The sequence below is a fragment of the Pogoniulus pusillus genome, chromosome 16 (genome assembly GCF_015220805.1).
Source record: "Pogoniulus pusillus isolate bPogPus1 chromosome 16, bPogPus1.pri, whole genome shotgun sequence".
In the NCBI taxonomy this organism is placed as follows: Eukaryota; Metazoa; Chordata; class Aves; order Piciformes; family Lybiidae; genus Pogoniulus; species Pogoniulus pusillus.
This window is the reverse complement of record NC_087279.1, coordinates 18,790,863-18,810,392: the sequence shown is the minus strand read 5'-3', so window position 1 is coordinate 18,810,392 and position 19,530 is coordinate 18,790,863. Positions and strand designations below refer to the sequence as shown.

Genomic DNA, 19,530 nt, shown 5'->3' with positions numbered 1-19,530 from the left:
GCGAGAGCTAATAATCCAATGCCAGTCATAGAAATAAGTGGTTAAGCCTGCACAAAACATGGAAGCACTACTGGAAAGTTTGGCTTCTACCCTGTTTCATGGCTGGGGTTTTTAAAAGGCTGAGAGCTGAACATCCAGGGAACATCAATGCATAAGGACTGCTGACTGCATTTTCTGAAGCCCTGAGTGAACACCAGCCAAAGAATAGCTCAATCTCTTATATAGTCATGTACTGCTATTAATTAATGATAGCTTCATACCATTGATCCCAGACTGGCAGGAAGGATGCAGTATATACAGTGGTCTAGAAATACATCAGATGAAATATGACCACATGTCAGAAATGCACTTTTACCATAGGTGTCCGACGTAAAAAGCTGCATCATAGAATCAACCAGGTTGGAAGAGACCTCCAAGATCATCCAGGCCAACCTAGCACCCAGCCCTAGCCAATTAACCAGACTATGGCACTAAGTGCCCCATCCAGGTTTGCTTGAACACCTCCAGGGATGGTGACTCCACCACCTCCCTGGGCAGCCCATTCCAATGCCAATCACTCTCTCTGCCAAAAACTTCCTCCTAATAACCAGCCTAGACCTCCCTTGGCACAACTTGAGACTGTGTCTGTTGCCACTTGCCTGGCAGAAGAGACCAACCCCCACTTGGGTACAACCTCCCTTCTGGTAGTTGTAGCCAGCAATGAGGTCTGCCCTGAGCCTCCTCTTCTCCAGGCTGCACACCCCCAGCTCCCTCAGCCTCTCCTCACAGGGCTCTGCTCCAGGCCCCTCCCCAGCTTTGCTATCCTTCTCTGGACACCTTCTATTATCTCAACAACTCTTTTGAATTGAGTAGCCCAGAACTGGACACAGCACTCAAGGTGCGGCCTGAGCAGTGTGCCCTGGAGTCTGGTATACCCCAAATGCCTGCACAACACAGTGTTGAGTACAGGGTGCTCTTTGAATCCTCTCTCAGCACCACTGCATTTGAAACTTTGGTTTAGATCCTGCTTATTCATTCATAAAAAGAAAGTCAGGCTGCTGCCTGTTATTCCATGGTGAGCCCAGCTTAACTTCATTAACTATCAGAACAAGGTCATGTTCTGTTAAGTTTGTGCTTTCCCATCCCCTAGTACCTTTGAATGATCCTAGCTGTCGGTGCACCGACTTTTATAGTCTTCTACTGTCACTCCTTTGTTTATGCTCAAAGTTCATTCATTGCCTTCTACCATTAGGGCTCTGCAGCACATTCTCTGTGCTAGTACTTCTTGCTACCTTCTCACTTGAAGCATCAAAAGTTTCTATCTGTTGCTGAAGAAGAGCTAGTTTCCATGGAAACACTGAAGAAGAGGCTAAGTTAACGAGGCATAAAATGAAGAGAGTGTCCTCAAGCTCACCCATTTTGGAAATCTAGGTCAGCAATGTTTGCTTAAAACATTCCACTCTTCTAAAACCGTGTTCACTTGACTGTTAAGGATGTACTGAAAAGAGAGAGGCTGTGGCACACTCTGAGCTTAGCATGTTTAATATAACATTGTATATCCATGAGAATAAACCACCCTTACGATTTCTCTCAGCCTGTTTCCCTGTTCAGGTTCCTCAGAAAAAAAAAGAACCAACAGGCATTTAGTTTTATCATCCAGTTACTTATCTTCACCAAACATTTACTTTGGCCATCATAATCTGACTTTCAGGTAGCGTTGGAGTAACCTTCTACGATCTCACTGAGGGCAAGAGGTATTAGCTGTGTCCCCCATCATAATGCCATTTAGAGGCTCTAGAGCAATGAAAGGACTGCACACATGAAAGTCAAATTCAGTCTCGACTTGAACACCACACAGGCAGAAGCCAAGGAATAAAACCAGTGCTGAAATTCTGAAGCTGAGTTTGCTTCCTTTTGATGCTTGCTGATCTCAGCCACCAGCTACAAGTAGCAAACCCTGATCTGTTGAAGTGTAATGGACCATGCTAGAGTAAATTATTAACTACATTTAAATGTGTTTCCTTAGCAAGAATCATAGCTCCCCTAAAGAGAAGAAACAGCCCTATCAAGTGTTAGTGCTAAAATATGCTATCAAGTAGGTCAGGTTATAGAAAGCTGCCTCAAAAAGACCCAAGCAGCTGTGGAAGGAAATAACACTGCTGATTTGTGAGTTATTTCCTCTGCTAATTGACAGCAGATGTAATCAGCTGCAGTCCAATACCCTTTGAGATGCAACTATTTCACCACCGAAGATACCCAAGTTTTCAGGCCTGTCTCAATCTGATCTCCCCTGTTCATCTCTCTAATTTATGCTGACTGAGGGCTTTCAGTGCCTTGAATAGCTGTTGCTGACCTGGTGACAATAAAAGGGGAGCTTTGCTGTTCCTGTCCCTAGCTGACAGTGATGGGATTTCAGCTGCCGATGACAAGCAAGAAACAAAGGTTAAGAAAATACCTATAACCTCATGACTTCTTGAGACAGCAAGGAGCACAGGATGACAGCTTACAAAGCCAGTGTGCTGTCCTGCTAAAAACCTACTGCAATTCCCAATGCATTCCTAGTGCTGTAAAATATCACTTAGGAAGTAGATCAAGCAGTTTTTTTTCTGGCCAGTGCTATTTTTCCTGTCTAAAGCCCTACCTAATGTGTTGGTTTAGGAGGGATGTACAGCTGGGACAGTTTGAACAACTTATTTGAAGCAGAACAGCAGCTTCCCAAAAAACACTTTGGTGTAATCCAATTACACTAATTAAAATAATTATTTCCACTTAGCTTGTTACTGAACTGCTTGCTTGGCACATCTAGAGTTAGAGCCTACAAAGGTCAAGCTCAGCCTCTCCAAAACTGAGTGAGGACAGGGGAGGGAAAGAGTGTTGCAGAATACAGGTCTCTAGATGTAGTTGTTGGTTTGGTTTTGCTCAAACATGTAAGTTAACAACAGGCAGGTGGAGAGGCTCTGACTTGTTTCATCATGTCTAAACACACCATGCTTTCCCCCTCAGCTCTTACTCCACACCTCAGTTGTGCTGCAAACTGAATTCCCAGCCTGAGAAACTTCTTTGAGCGTTAGGAAACAAGATGTGCTGTAACTTACGGTCTCTCTGCAGCTGGACACTTTGTGGTGCTGATCCTGGAATAAAAGTCACAAGGTAGGCAGCTTGCCCTCTAAAATTGCAATTGAAGCATCTGCCACCCATACCTGCATCTTTTGCAGACTGTCTGGAGGAAAAGGCAAGCCTTTTTAGAGAAGAAAAAAATAGAGGCATAATATTAGAAGAGGGATGTGGAATGTGTCCAGAGAGGGGCCATGAGGATGCTCAGAGGGCTGCAGCACAGACTGAAAGAGTTGGGGCTGTGCAGGCTGGAGAAGAGGAGGCTCCCAGGTGACCTTCTCATGGCCTTCCAGTGTCTGAAGGGGGCCTACAAAAAAGCTGGGAAGGGACTTTTTAGGCTCTCAGAGAGTGACAGGACTAGGGGAAATGGAGCAAAGCTGGAGGTGGGTAGGTTTAGACTGGATGTGAGAAGGAAGTTGTTGAGCATGAGAGTGGTGAGAGCCTGGAATGGGCTGTGGAGGGAGGTGGTTGAGGTCCCATGGCTGGAGGTATCACAGTATCATCAAGGTTGGAAGAGACCTCATAGATCATCAAGTCCAACCCTTTACCACAGAGCTCAAGGCTAGACTGGATGAGGCTGTGGCCAACCTGATCTAGGGTAGAGTATCACAGCCCATGGCAAGGGGGTTGGAACAGGATGATCCTTGTGGTCCTTTTCAACCCTGACTGATTCCATGATTCTATGAACTGTCAAACTTATTTTCTGTTTAGTTTTTGGTTTGCTGTTGTGTTATTTTTTTTTCAAAGCCAGCCTAAGGGAAAGTTTCCTTCAGCTCACTCCATGTTGCCAGTACAGCTTTGTCTCCATCGCTTGACAACGTTCCAGCAAGCCTGTCTACTGCCAGATCCTTCCCTTGACACAACCACAGAGTGAACAAAATATCCTTTGCTTCTCTCCCTTGAATCTCCAACAAGCCACAGTGGCTTTTTAAACCACTGCCTTCTCTGAAGGAGCACTGGAAGTGGCCCTCAGTTGTTTCCACTGGACAGTCATACAGCACAGCCTCATTTACCTTCCTTGTATCAGCACCACAGAGCTCTAATACTACCTGGAATACTGCTTCTATCTGGCTACCCCAGCAAGCTTCTAGGTCTTTGAAAGGGCCACCATCCCTCTGACCCACATAAGCCATTTCTCTCCTTTGCAAACCCAAGCCCATGGGGTTGCTTCCTTACCACCTGCCTTTGATGTGGCAGACACTGTTGTAAAGCAACCTGGTGGCTGCAAAAATCAGAGCATCAGGGGCTTTCTCATGTGACCTCACATTGTCACTCACTGCTCTCATTTACATCAAAAGGAGAAGGCCACAATGTGCATACTATTGATATTTCCCTCTGCCTTGGATGTTTATATTCTACTGACTTTATGCAGTGGCTTGTGACATAATGCCATGTGCCTGTAGTAAGCACACAGAAGAGACAGGGACCTGCTAGAAAGAGTGCAGTGGAGAGCCTCAAGGGGGTGACTGGGGGACTTGAGCATCTCCCATATGAAGAGAGCTTTGGGGTTGTTTTAGTCTGGAGAAGAGAAGACTGAGAGGAGATTTCATCCATGTGTACAAATATCTGAGGGGTGGGTGTCAAGTGGCTGGAGCCAATCTCTTTTTGGTGGTCAGCAGCAATAAGACAAGGAGCAGCGGGTACAGACTGGGACATAGGTTTCACCTTAACATGAGGAGAACCTTCTTTACAGTGAGGGTGACAGAGCTCTGGAACAGGCTGCCCAGAGAGGTTGTGGAGTCTCCTTCTCTGGAGGCTTTCAAAGCCCTCCTAGATGCATTCCAGTGCAAACTACCCTAGATGATCCTGCCTTGGCAGGGGGGTTCAATTCAGTGATCTCTGGAGGCCCCTTCCAACCTTTCAGGTTCTGTGATTCTGATTGTGTGTCTTCATTCACAAAATATAAGTACAAGCTTCCAGGTAAAAACCAAAGCAACTTGGATTAGCTACATATGAAGTGAAAAAAGTTAAAAGCATAACACAGCAAAACAAAGTAATACAGTCATCAGCCAGCTCTCTGTTTATGATGATGATGGGAAGGAAAAAAATTAGCCTGTTCAGTAAAGCAACAGATCAATTGATCTATTTAGGGAGAACATAAGTAATGGAAGATATGCCAAGCACATGTGCTTAAAAGGCACAGAGCAATCCATCTCCAAATGGCACTTGCTGCACATATAAAACATGCCCTTGCAGTCTATTGATTGCTGTGGAATTGGATCAAAACACCAATCCCTTAACACTGGCAGCAGTCTGGCCAGGGTCCAAAAATCCAAATAGATGACAAATCCCAACTAAGAATCTTTTAGTTTTCATCTCTTCTCTGTTTCTTATTCAGAGGGGTTTTGGTGCTTCCATTTCTGTTGCCCAAGAACCTCTGGGTCATTTTTAATCGAGGTTTATGCTTTGATGACAAACTGCATTCTGTCATTCAGATGTCCTACTTCTATCCTAGGAATGCAGCTAGATTAGAGTTTGCATTATCCCAGGGAGATTGTGAGATGCTAATCCATTCTTGTGTTACATCTTGGCTGGGCTCCTCATATTCTCTGCTGACAGCTTTAACAGGAAGGGCTATGAATTTATTGCAGCTTAAGCCAAATTTATCTGCAAAAGTTGCCACCTGAGACTAAGCATTCATGGATCATTTTGCCTATCTTTAGATCCCATCAACACCCTCCTCAGGAAAGAAAAGTATTGGTATGAACAATTTCTCTGTGAACATGTTTTGCCATACATGTGTGTGATCCTCTCTCTGCATGAGCCTGCGTTACTGCAGGCTCATCCTTTCACTTTGCTCCTAGTAGACCAACTTAATGATCTGAATGAGAGTAGAGAACAACCTGAATGAGAGTAGAGAACATACTCATTAAGTTCAGCTATTGAATCTAAACTAAGAAGTGCTGGAAACAACAGGGAAGGCAGGGGAAACAGTTCAAAAGGAGATCATAAACCTAGGGACTAAGCCTATGAGCTCTGCGAGCATGCAAACAGTAATGCTTGGGAGAAGGAAACTAACAGGAGAGGTACTGAAGAACCACTGCAAAATGTTAATGTTCAATAGACTGTAGAAAGTAAATCATAGAATCATAGAATCAACCAGGTTGGAAGAGACCTCCAAGATCATCCAGGCCAACCTAGCACCCAGCCCCAGCCAGTCAACCAGACCATGGCACTAAGTGCCTCATCCAGGCTTTGCTTCAACACCTCCAGGGACAGCGACTCCACCACCTCCCTGGGCAGCCCATTCCAATGCCAATCACTCTCTCTAGCAACAACTTCCTCCTAACACCCAGCCTAGACCTCCCCTGGCATAACTTGAGACTGTGTCCCCTTGTTCTGTTGCTGCTTGCCTGGCAGCAGAGCCCAACCCCACCTGGCTACAGCCTCCCTTCAGGTAATTGTAGACAGTAATGAGATTCCCCCCTGAGCCTCCTCTTCTGCAGGCTGCACACCCCCAGCTCCCTCAGCCTCTCCTCACAGGGTTTGTGTTCCAGGCCTCTCACCAGCCTTGCTGCCCTTCTCTGGACACCTTCTAGCACCTCAACATCAGATCAAAGCTTGGGGTCAAATATGGCATTAACAAAACTGAAAGTTTTCTTGATCAGAAGGAGGACACCTCTCTATAAGCAGTTTACTCCCAAGAATGCTATGGGCCAGAAACACTGCCAGAATCACTGCCAAAAAAAGCCCAAAGGTGAAAGGAAAGCCAAAAGTGATTTATGGGATAGAAATCAAGGACTGTGTGTGAATGGCACAGACAGATGGATGAGGGAGGAGTAGAAAGGCTGGCAAGAGCTTGCTGAGAAAACTACCATGGAAGAGAGGAATTTGCAAAAGCTCAGGGGGCTCAGCTGGAAAAAAAATGAGCCAAGGTTCAAAAAATAGAAGGGTTAGTGTCCAGAAAATGGGGAAGTCTAGAAATCTATTGGCCTGAAATATACTCCCCAGGGAAGCAAAAACCAATGGCTAATATAAGACAGAAATAGACTAAAGTACAATAAAAGCATAATTACTATATTTTATTTGTATAAAATTGCTAACTTTTTAAGCACTAAAGGGCAAAACCTCATCTGAAATTGACCCCTGCAGCTTCACCAAACCTTGTGACAGCCTACAACAGCCAAGGTCTGGAATATCTATCATAATTCATATGTTGAGCTACAGACTGTAATTTACTCTGCCTCCACCCAGCAGAACTTCCTTGCCCTTTGTATTTGTTACTCAATGCATGTTTGAGGAATACAAAGCTGGAAGGACCTTCTGGATTGTCCAGTCCTGTCTTTTGCTATTACAGTGAGCAAACTGTAACATTCATAGAATCATACAATCAGTCAGGGTTGGAAGGGACCACAAGGAGCAGACAGTTTCAACCCCTCTGCCATGCCCAGGGACACCCTACCCTAGAGCAGGCTGGACACAGCCTCAGCCAGCCTGGCCTTAAACACCTCCAGCCATGGAGCTTCAAGCACCTCCCTGGGCAACCCATTCCAGCCTCTCACCACTCTCATGATCAACAACTTCCTCCCCACATCCAGTCTCAACCTCCCCACCTCCAGCTTTGCTCTATTCCCCCTAGTCCTGTCACTCCCTGACAGCCTAAAAAGTCCCTCCCCAGCTTTTTTGTAGGCCCCCTTCAGACACTGAAAGGCCACAATAAGGTCCCCTGGGAGCCTCCTCTTCTCCAGCCTGCACAGCCCCAACTCTTTCAGTCTGTCCTCACAGCAGAGCTGCTGCAATCCTCTGAGCATCCTCGTAGCCCTTCTCTGGACACTCTCCAGCATCTCCACATCCCTCTTGTAACAGGGGCTCCAGAACTGGGTGCAGGGACATTATGGTGATGCTTTCTCCCAAATGCTCTTTGTAAAAAATGAAATAAAATAAGCTCCTCTACCTGGTATCAGAGGGTCAGAAAACCTAACTTTATGCCTAAAATACCAAACCCAGTTTCAAATTCCCTCTTTCCATTGCTAACAAGATTCTCCTCTTATCCTGGCACTTATCTCTTTGTAGTGAAAAAGGCTTCCCCTGATTATAGCTGATAAATTGGAGGGAGGATGAATTTTGCTAGAGAAGTAAAGATGTTCCTCTTTAGCTTCTTCATGGTCATTTGCATAGGGGATACTTTGAACTAAACAATGCTCACTCACATGGGCCCTGAACAGCCATGACTGCCAGGACCATTCATGCCAACATTTCCTTTACTTGCTTGTTTGCTTGCTTTTCAGAAAGTCAACAGTACTGAGTAGCTGGAGATACAAACCTGCAATCCTGATCCAGATGAAGTCAGTGTGAGTCCTGCCTCTGCCTGCCTCATCCATCATTGCTCCTCTGCACCAAAGATCCTTCCCCCCACCTGAGGTTCACATCAGCAAAGAGCTGTTGTCCCTCCCCATTCTGGCCTTCACACATAATTTCTGCAGGCAAAAATGAGTGACCTTTCACCAGGCCAGAACACCATACCCCACATTCAGCAATGCCTAACGTGCCTGGGGTCATCTGCGATAGGTTTTCCACAGGGTTAATGATTTTGAGGAGCTCTGACAGGCATTAGTGCAGAGAGAGCAATGTAGAACTAAGTTCATGCCAGTGGGAGTCAGAAGCCTCATGAGAACTGGCCTGACTGCAGCTGTCCCAGCAAAAGGGCATTTACCCCACCCCAGAGAACAGTAAGAAAAACCCAAACCAAGAAATCAACCCTGGCTTATGAAAGGTAACAGAAATTTACTTAGAAGAAAGATTTTACTCTATATGCAAAGAATTGCATGGGCCAGGAAAAAAACCTTTATACAGCAGAGCAGAAGCTGACTGTGGCTAAAGCTAGGCTGCAAATTCACCCTTTTACACTACAGCCTATGATGTACAAGGAAGTAATCAGACCTCCTGAAAGCTGTTTTCTCTGCTAGATATCATCAATGACCCAGATTTCATGAGGTTCTGAAAAGAGCTATTTCACAAGACACTAGAAATCCAACAGGGTTATGGGGAGTGATAAAACAGATCAGTTGATACACCTGGAAAAGCAAAACTAAACTTTCAAGTAAGCCCTTCAACTCAAAACCAGAAGCCACTCACTTAAACCAGGCAGAGGCTAGGGAAACCACTCTGAGCTTACATTTATGCTTAGAAATCCACTTTCTGAATGGACTGTATTCGTTTTCTTTTGCAGGGCAACTTTTCATTGTTGCTCTTTGACAACAGCTCGTTTCAAGGCTTAAGCAGCATCACACAGTTCCTTCTGCACAGGCTTCCCCTCCCCCCCTCTTCCAAAAGAGCAAATAATTGTGAAGAATAGAGTTCAGGCTTTGTGGTTCCTGTCCCACAGCTGAAGATAGAGAAGCCAAACAGGAGAGGGATGCTGTGTTCAGGAGATGTAGATTAGAGGAGGAACCCAGCAGCCTTTATCAGTTCGTGCAAGTTAAATAGGAGAGAGCTGGTGCTCGATACTTTATATGCTGCATGTCCATGAACGCCTGGCAAATGCTAATCCTCCAAGCCCCTCATGAGAGAGGTTAACAGACACCATTTATACACAGGCAAGCAAACAACAAGTGTCCAGTGCTTGCATGTATGCTTTGTTGGTGATTCAGAAACCAAAGCAGCTCAAACACATCACAGCTCACAGGATGTTAGGGGCTGGAAGGGACCCAAGGAGATCAACCAGTCCAACTCCCCTGCCACAGCAGGACAATCCTATCTAACACAGATCACAGAGGAACACATCCAGACAGGCCTTGAAAGCATCCAGAGAAGGAGACCCCACAGCCTCTCTGGGGAGCCTGTTCCAGTGCTCTGGGACCCTTACAGTGAAGAAGTTCCCCCTTGTGTTGAGCTGGAACCTCTTTTGCTGCAATTTACACCCATTGCTCCTTGTCCTATCACGCCAAGGACCAAGTGAGCAGAGCCTGTCCCCCACCTTCTGACCAGCCCTCAGATACTTAGAAACATTTATCAAATCCCCTCCAAGTCTTCTCTTCTCCAGGCTAAACAGCCCCAGGTCCCTCAGCCTCTCCTCATAAGCCATGCCCTCCTGTCCCCTAATCATCCTCAAAGCTCTCCGCTGGACCCTCTCCAGCAGATCCCTGTCCCTCTTAAACTGGGGAGCCCAAAACTGAACCCAGTATTCAAGATGGGGTCTCACCAGGGCATCTAATGCTCTCCAGTCCATTTGGCTTCGGTGGCAACAGAAAAAAAATGTCCCATATTACACTGAAGATTCAAGCATGGCCCAACACTGTCAGACAACCTGGGACCCAGAATTAGGCTGAGATTTGAGGACTGATGCAACTGGGATGAGACTTAGAAAAAAGGCTGGCCATTTCATCTCAGCTTTGGAAAGTTTGGTGTTGGTTCTAGTACGACTCAATAAAATTGGCTGTGTGGCATTCACAGAGACACCAAAGAAAATACTCCTTTTAGAGAATTCTTACCATCAAGTCTGATAAGCTGAAAGAGAATTTTTCCCCTGAAAGGCATATCCTTCTTGTGTGCATTTTCTCCCAGGCAAGCAGCAACAGAACAAAGGGACACAGTCTCAAGTTGTGTCAGGGGAGGTCTAAGCTGGATGTTAGGAGGAAGTTGTTGGAGAGAGTGATTGGAATGGGCTGCCCAGGGAGGTGGTGGAGTCACCATGCCTGGAGGTGTTCAAGCAAAGCCTGGATGAGGCACTTAGTGCCATGGTCTGTTTGACTGGCTGGGACTGGGTGCTAGGTTGGACTGGATGGTCTTGGAGGTCTCTTCCAACCTGGTTGATTCTGTGATTCTGTTGAGAGGGAGAGACAGATTAAATTCCATGCTTTGGTTCTTCACTCCACTCGGACCGGCATGAAAACACAAAGGTGTCAGGCTGGGCTTCATTCTATTAAGATTTACATTTAGCCAGGAACTGGACAATTACTTAGAGCCCTATGGCTAACCCCTGCCTCAAAAGCAACTCTGCAGAATTCATGTCCCATAGCAGAATTTGAACGAACTACCAAATGTTAGCCAATGAAAGAACTATCCGGCACAAACCTTATCTGCCCCAGATGCACGGATCTGCTTACAATATCCTTTGTTAGTTAAACAAAACAGAACCAGTGTTGCTAAGAAGTTAATATTGTTTAAGATTCACTGGCTAAGGCACAGAGAGCTTTCCTACGTTCTCCCAGACACGTTCCTTTTCTATTCTCTCAGTTTCTTTGCCCCTTTTTATGATTCTGACTTGGCTAAGGCTGAAGTTTTCTTGAGGTGAGCTGGTTTGTCAGGGGATAGGGACTCTGAGGCAGGCAAACACTTCAGCAAACACAGCAAAGGCTAAATACCTCCTCAGATCAGAGCAAACAATTGATTTGAAGCACAGAATATAACTGAAGTTATTCCCTAAGCACTGAGGTCTACAACTACCTGAAGGGACACTGCAGCCAGGTGGGGTTGGTCTCTTCTCCCAGGCAACCAGCACAGAATATAACTAAAGTTATTCCCTAAGCACTGAGGTCTACAACCACCTGAAGGGAGACTGTAGCCAGGTGGGGTTGGTCTCTTCTCCCAGGCAACCAACAACCAGTGCAGAATATAACTAAAGTTATTCCTTAAGCACTGAAGTCTACAACTACCTGAAGGGAGGCTCTAGCTAGGTGGGGTTGATCACTTCTGCCAGTCAGACAGCAACAGAACAAGGAGACACAGTCTCAAGTTGTGCCAAGGGAGATATAGACTGGATATTAGGAGGAAGTTGTTGGCAGAGAGAGTGATTGGCATGCCCAGGGAGGTGGTGGAGTTGCTGGCTCTAGAGGTGTTGAAGCAAAGCCTGGATGAGGCACTTAGTGCCATGGTCTGGTTGATTGCCTAGGGCTGGGTGCTAGGTTGACTGGATGCTCTTGGAGATCTCTTCCAACCTGGTTGATTCTATGAACAGAGGCCTGTGTGCTCTGTCTCCTACCGGTGCATCTTTCTCCTGATTATTTCCCTAGCGAGCTCATAACTTGTTAAATCTGTTCTGATAGTGCCCAAAATTCCTTCATCTAAACAGTCAGTTATGTAGAATAAAACAAAGTGCAGTGTTCCAATGCCTCTATGCATAAATATCTTGCAAGGCTTCCTGTGATGTACTTTTTAACTTGATCATCTTTTCTAATGCCTGCATTTCCCTGCTCTACAGCATTAACTGGGGTTGTTCAGGCTGGAGAAAAGAAGGCTAGGGTGAGATCTTATTGCTCTCTAGGTTGGACTCAGAGGTCTTTTCCAACCTGGTCCATTCTGTGATTCTGTGAAAGGAAGTTAGGGTGAGGCTGGTGTTGGTGTTTTCTCCCCAGTAACTAGAGACAGGACAAGAGGAAAAGTGTTTCAGTTGTGCCAGGGGAGGTTTAGATTGCACATCAAGAAAAATGTCTTTACTGAGAGAGTGGTGAGGTGTTGGAACAGGTTGCCCAGGGAGGTGGTGAAGTTGCCATCCCTGGAGATGTTCAGAAAGGGTACAGATGTGGCATTTAAGGACATAGTTTAGTGGTCATGGTAGCTGGGTTACAATCTTTTCCAGCCTGACTGGTTCTATGATAAGGTCTGCTGTTGAAAATGCACTTTCCTTGGGATAATTTCACATGCCCTGGAGGTATCTGCCAACAGGATTCTGACTACCTGAGATGTTACCACTTCATGTCTCTGACCCATGTAACATACACCAGCAAAAATCCAGAGAGTCCACTGGTTCATAAGCTGCCTTCCAGCATCTTTGACTGCAGCTAGCACAGAAAGCTATGCAGGGTAAACAATGTCACAGTGAGCTATTTGCTCGCTGTAACCAGACATCCTGAGCATCTCTACACAAGGCTGCAGCCTGCAGCATATGCAGACAGAGGCAGGTATGTAGGGAGGAGATACCTCAAAAACCCAAGCACATCATTCTGCTTTCACAAACACACTGTTGATAAATGACAACACTTTTCCCAGTGTGTGTTTCCCTATCAGAGGTAAACATCTCAGATGTTTAGCTTTCACTGACTGCCAATTTTTCTAGCCCATAGATTAATGAAAAACATTTTTGACAGCCTGAAAGAATGAAGTTTTGAATTTTACACACAAACCAGGCAGAGAACAGAGTATATGGACAGAGGAATCGAGTGCAGCCTCAGCAAGGTTGTAGATGACACCAAGCTGTGTGGCACAGTCGACTTGCTAGAGGGCAGGGATCCATCCAGAGGAACTTGGACAGGCTGCAGAGGGGAGCCCAGGCCAACCTCATGACATTCAGCAAGGCCAAGTGTAAGGTCCTGCAGCTGGGTTAGTACAATCCCAAGCACAAATCCAGGCTGGGTGGCAAATGGCTGAGAGCATCCCTGAGGAAAAGGCACTGGGGGTCTGGGTTGGTGAAAAGCTCAATGTGAGCTGGCAATGTGTGTGCATAGCCCAGACAGCAACTGTGTGCTGGGCTGCAGCAAGAGCAGTGTAGCCAGCAGGGCAAGGGAGGAGATTCTGACCCTTGGCTCTGCTCTCCTCAGACCCCACCTGGAGTCCTGTGTGCAGCTCTGGAGCCCCCAACACAAGAAGGACATGGAACTGTTGGAGCCAGTCCAGAAGAGGGTCACAAAGATGCTCAGAGGGCTGCAGCAGCTCTGCTATGAGGACAAGCAGAGAGAGTTGGGACTTTTCATCCTGAAGAAGAGAAGGTTTCAAGGAGACCTTGTAGTAGCCTTCCATTATCTGAACAGGACTACAGGAGGACTGGGGAGGGACTATTTTCAAGGTCTTGTAATGACAGGATGAGGAGGAATGCGTTTCAACTGGCAGAGGGGAGATTTAAACTAGATGTTAGGAAAGAGTTCTTTGCAGTGAGGGTAATGAGACACTGGCACAGGTTGCCCAGGGATGTTGTGGCTGCTCCATCCCTGGAGGTGCTCAAGGCCAGGCTGGATGAGGCCTTGAGCAACCTGTTCTAGTGGGAGATGTCCCTGCCTATGGCAAGGGGTTGGAACTGAATGATCTTTGAGGTCCCTTCCAGCATAAACCATTCTATGATTCTATGATCTGGAAGTAGCAGTGGTGGAGGCTGCATGACCTAGAGATCAGTCACTGCGTTCATGACAGACATTTAAAGGGTTTAATTCCATCAGACTGGCAGTGAGAAACCCCTTGAGCCACGAGCAGTCTTTATAAACAGCAATCTCCTCTCTGGAAAGCACCAGGAGACTAAAATCCAACTAAAACTTGTGGCCCATGCACAAATTCCATCTGAACTTCTGCTGGTGTGAAGCAGACATTATCATGAGGTTCATGGCTGCATGCATACTACAGCCAAAGTGGTGACAGGTAAAGTGGGTGGCCTCTCTGCACTGAATGCATTTGATGCCACTTGCTAACTCTGAGGCAGAAAGGTGTGGGATATGCCCCAGCACAGGAGCACAAATCCTATGAAGAGAGGTTGAGGGAGCTGGGCCTGTTTAGCCTGGAGAAGAGGAGGCTCAGGGGTGATCTTATTACTGTCTACAACTACCTGAAGGGGTATTGTAGCCAGGTGGGGGGTGGCCTCTTCTCCCAGGCAACCAGCAATAGAATGAGGGGACACAGTCTCAAGTTGTGCCAGGGGAGGTATAGGCTGGATATTAGGAAGAAGTTCTTCACAGAGAGAGTGATTGGCATTGGAATGGGCTGCCCAGGGAGGTGGTGGAGTCACCATCCCTGGAGGTGTTGAAGCAAAGCCTGGCTGAGACACTTAGTGCCATGGTCTAGTTGACTGGATAGGGCTGGGTGCTAGGTTGGACTGGATGATCTTGGAGGTCTCTTCCAGCCTGGTTGATTCTATGATCACATGGAATGGGTTACCCAGGGAGGTGGTTGGGGCACCATACCTGGAGGTGTTTAAGGCCAGGCTGGATGAGGCTGTGTCCAAGGCTGATCTAGGTTAGGGTGTCCCTGCCCATGGAAGGGAGGTTGGAACTAGATGATCCTTGTGGTCTCTTCTATCCCTGACTGATTCTATGATTCTATGCATCGACTGAGTTTGCTTTGCAAAGGAACTTGAGAGTCTGCCTGTCTAGGGGGCTCTTAAAATAGCATGTCACAGAAATGCACAGAAAACTGCCACAAAGGAGTCAGTGAAGATGCATGGTTGCCCCATACCAAGCATCTTTCACCTCATGTCATCCTCCACTAACAAAACAAGTTCACAGTGACTCATTCTGACTGAGATAGGAGGGATTTGCTGCTTCAGAGGGTGAGGAATTCTTCTGCTTCACAGTTTTGTCTGCTGTGAAATGACACGTGGCCATGATGTACAAGTGCAGATCAATTGTGTTGCTCCCATAGGAGCCTGAGGGTGTTTTTTTCTGATTGTGTGAACACTGAGAAAGTCTCAACTGAAAAGGTAGATGGAAAAATATGTTCTTTTTCTGACCAAGCAAAGTCAGTCAAGAAAAGCAGATTACAAGATCCATTAAGTGAAGCAATTCTGAGACCAAGCAAATTGATGCTGAGATCAAAAAGAATATTTCATCTCAGGAATACCTTCCCCTCCACAGCCAGATACAATCACAGAGTACATCATACCTAAAAAGCTTTAAGGCATCCATCAAGAAAAGAGAGCAGTGCCCTAGATCTAAATTGCAGAAAAACTATTCCCTCTTGCCTTCAAAACATTTCATAAGCTGCAGTCTTGATGGATTGGGATATCCTTTCTCAGAGCTGCACTCACACTCTCTGGAATCAGAAACAAAGATAAACCTCCCAGGAACTAAGGATTGCCGCAAACTTCCTACTTGCTGATCTAAAACTTAACTCTTCCAGCAGCTATCACAGCCATAAGCACAGAGGATAACAGAAATACACAACACAGACAGACATTTTTTATTCCACTCTGCTGAGACCCCACCTGGAGTACTGCATCGAGTTCTGGAGCCTCTGTTACAAGAAGGATGTGGACATGCTGGAATGTGTCCAGAGAAGGGCCACGAGGATGCTCAGAGGGCTGCAGCAGCTCTGCTGTGAGCACAGACGGAAAGAGTTGGGGCTGTGCAGTCTGGAGAAGAGGAGGCTCCCAGGGGACCTTCTTGTGGCCTTCCAGGATCTGAAAGGGGGCTACAAAATAAGCTGGGAAGGGACTTTTTAGGCTCTCAGGGAGTGACAGGACTAGGGGGAATGAAGCAAAGCTGGAGGTGGGTAGGTTCAGGCTGGAGGTGAGGAGGAAGTTGTTGAGCATGGAAGTGGTGAGAGCCTGGAATGGGTTGCCCAAGGAGGTGATTGAGGCTCCATCCCTGGAGATGTTTAAGGCCAGGCTGGCTGAGGCTGTGGGCAGCCTGCTCTAGGGTAGGGTGTCCCTGGGCATGGCAGGGGGGTTGGAATTGGATGATCCTTGTGGTCCCTTCCAACCCTGACTGATTCTATGACTTAAAGCCATATAGTGCCAGGATGCTTCATGGCACAGATAACCCATCCCAAAAAAATGGGTGGTATGTGGCAGACAGATACTACTCATGTCATGTCACTGCAAGACAGCACTACACTAGAGCTTGGGACAGAGGGTATGGCCAAGCAGGGTCACACAGGAGGTGTCCAGCTCCCAATCCAGGGTGCTGTGCACTTCCTCAACCCATTTAAAGCCTAGACTGGGAGTCTTATTTTATTATTCCTGGGAAGGAAGAATAAACTGCACCAGTACAGGCTGGGAGGTGATCTGCTGGAGAGCAGCCCTGTGGAGAGGGACCTGGGAGTCCTGGTGGATAACTTCCATGGCACAGCAATGTGCCCTTGTGGCCAAGAGGGCCAATGGGATCCTGGGGTGCATTAAGAAGAGTGTCCAGCAGATTAAGGGAGGCTCTCCTTCCCCTCTGCTCTGGCAAGACCTCATCTTGAATACTGTGTTCAGTTTTGGGCTCCCCAGTTGAAGGAGGACAGGGATCTGCTGGAGAGGGTCCAGCAGAGGACTACAAGGGTGATTAGGGGACTGGAGCACTGCCTGATGAGGACAGGCTGATGGATCTGGGGCTTTTTAATCTGGAGAAGAGAAGATTGAGAGGGGATTTAATAAACATTTATAAACATCTGAGAGCTGCTCAGGAGGTGGGGAACAGACTCTGCTCACTTGCTCTTCTCACACTTGCATGTGACAAGGAGCAATGGATGTAAGCTGCAGCACAGGAGGTTCTGCCTCAACATAAGGGGGAACTTCTTGACTGTGAGGGTCACAGAGCACTGGAACAGGCTTCCCAGAGGGGTTGTGGAGTTTCCTTCTCTGGAGACTTTCAAGGCCTGTCTGGATGCTTTCCTCTGATCTGTGCTAGATTGTGTGGTCCTGCTGTGGCAGGGGGGTTGGACTGGATGATCTCTTTGGGTCCCTTCTGACCCCTAACATCCTGTGATCCTGAGAACCTTCCATGCCTTACTTCATCTGTGGCTGCACTCCTGTACCTCTGCTCTGAATCTGCCTCAATCTGCCATGGATACTTCTAAATTTCTGCTTTCCTCCACTGCAGTTTATTAAAGCTACTACCTAGTTACTATTTTAGTAAGCATAGCAACGTGATCAGGAAAACAGAAACGAGTTTGGGGATGATTTCCCTCCCTCCCCTCTTTGTTTGGTTTGCTGGAACTATTTCATCCCAAACATTTGTAAATAGTGCCTGGAGTTACATTCCAAGTTCCAGCAGTAAACACTAAACTAGCTAATATATATATAGAAGGATTCCTGCTCTTCCAGTGTATCCAGGCAACCTTGTAACACAAAGTTAGAGCACAGCTATTTGTTCAAAAAGTGTTTTCACAGCTATTTCCTCTTCCCCCCATCCCCCCTCACCTCCCTCAACTTTTTCCATTAGGCTCTGCTTTTATCATCTGAAGATTCTGTTCTCATCCTCCTTTTTAAAGCCTTTATAGCAGCACAGACATGCAGCCCACAATAAAGTTTGATGTAGTTTATGAAGAACAAAAGGAAAAGAGCAAGTTTCAGGAGAGCACTCAAACATAACTGCTCTGTAACCTGCTGTAGCAACTCTGGGGATCAGATTAGGAGGAAGTTCTTCACAGAGAGAGTGATTTCCCATTGGAATGGGCTGCCCAGGGAGGTGGTGGAGGCACTGTCCCTGGAGATCTTCAAGCAAAGCCTGGATGAGGCACTTAGTGCCATGGTCTAGTTGACTGGATAGGGCTGGGTGCTAGGTTGGCCTGGATGATCTTGGAGGTCTCTTCCAACCTGGCTGATTCTATGATTACTTCCAACTGCAGGAAGACAACAACACTCAAACACTACAGCAAGCTGAAAATGGGGTTTGCAATACCCTACCTCATGCCAGCTGAACTTATCAGAATACCCTCATAGGTGAGGATGAGCTAATTTTTTTCTGCACCAAAGGAATGTATCCATTTCCATTACATTTTCTAATTGAAAGAGCTTTGAAGCAAAGCCAACATCTCAATGTTTTTCATTTCAAAATATCAATTCAAAATGAAAACTGTTAGCTTGACATGTTGGGCACCTTTATTTTGCTAGGTAATGTTGACATTTCATCTTGCTGTTTCTTATACAGTATCACAGTATCACCAAGGTTGGAAGAGACCTCATCGAGTCCAACCCTTCACCACAGAGCTCAAGGCCAGACCATGGCACCAAGTGCCACGTCCAGTCCTGCCTTGAACAGCTCCAGGGACGGCGACTCCACCACCTCCCCGGGCAGCCCATTCCAGTGTCCAATGACTCTCTCAGGGAAGAACTTTCTCCTCACCTCCAGCCTAAATTTCCCCTGGCATAGCTTGAGGCTGTGTCCTCTTGTTCTGGTGCTGGCCACCTGAGAGAAGAGAGCAACCTCCTCCTGGCCACAACCACCCCTCAGGTAGTTGTAGACAGCAATAAGGTCTCCCCTGAGCCTCCTCTTCTCCAGGCTAACCAATCCCAGCTCCCTCAGCCTCTCCTCGTAGGGCTGTGCTCAAGGCCTCTCCCCAGCCTCATTGCCCTTCTCTGGACATGCTCAAGCATCTCAATGTCCCTCCTAAACTGGGGGGCCCAGAACTGAACACAGTACTCAAGGTGTGGTCTATACAAAACTAACTTTGGGATATTTGGCTCAAATTTGCAACTGCTGCTTCCTACTCTGCTTATAAACCATTTTTCCTACTATTAAAGCTTTCTGCTGGGCTAAACAAATTTCTTTGCTGAAACATTTCCTGCTTTCAGTGCCATTCTTTTCTCACATTCTGCTGTACACAGTTGACTATCCCAAGCACAAATCCAGACTGGGCAGTGAGTGACTGGAGAGCAACCCTGAGGAGAGGGACTTGGGGGTGCTGGTGCATGAGAAGCTCAACATGAGCCAGCAGTGTGCATTTGCAGCCCAGAAAGCCAAGTAGAGCCTTGGCTGCATCAGGAGAAGTGTGGCCAGCAGGTCGAGGGAGGTGATTCTCCCCCTACACTCCACTCTGCTGAGACCCCACCTGCAGTACTACATCCAGTTCTGGAGCCCCCATTACAAGAGGGAT

The 19,530-nt window shown here is 46.8% G+C and overlaps 1 protein-coding gene across 5 annotated transcripts in view; it reads right to left on the bottom strand.

Moving 5' to 3' along the window:
- Window positions 1-19,530, bottom strand: part of SLC6A6 (solute carrier family 6 member 6) — a 277,866-nt gene that overhangs the window by 185,007 nt on the left and 73,329 nt on the right. The gene's annotated exons all lie outside the window — the stretch shown is intronic.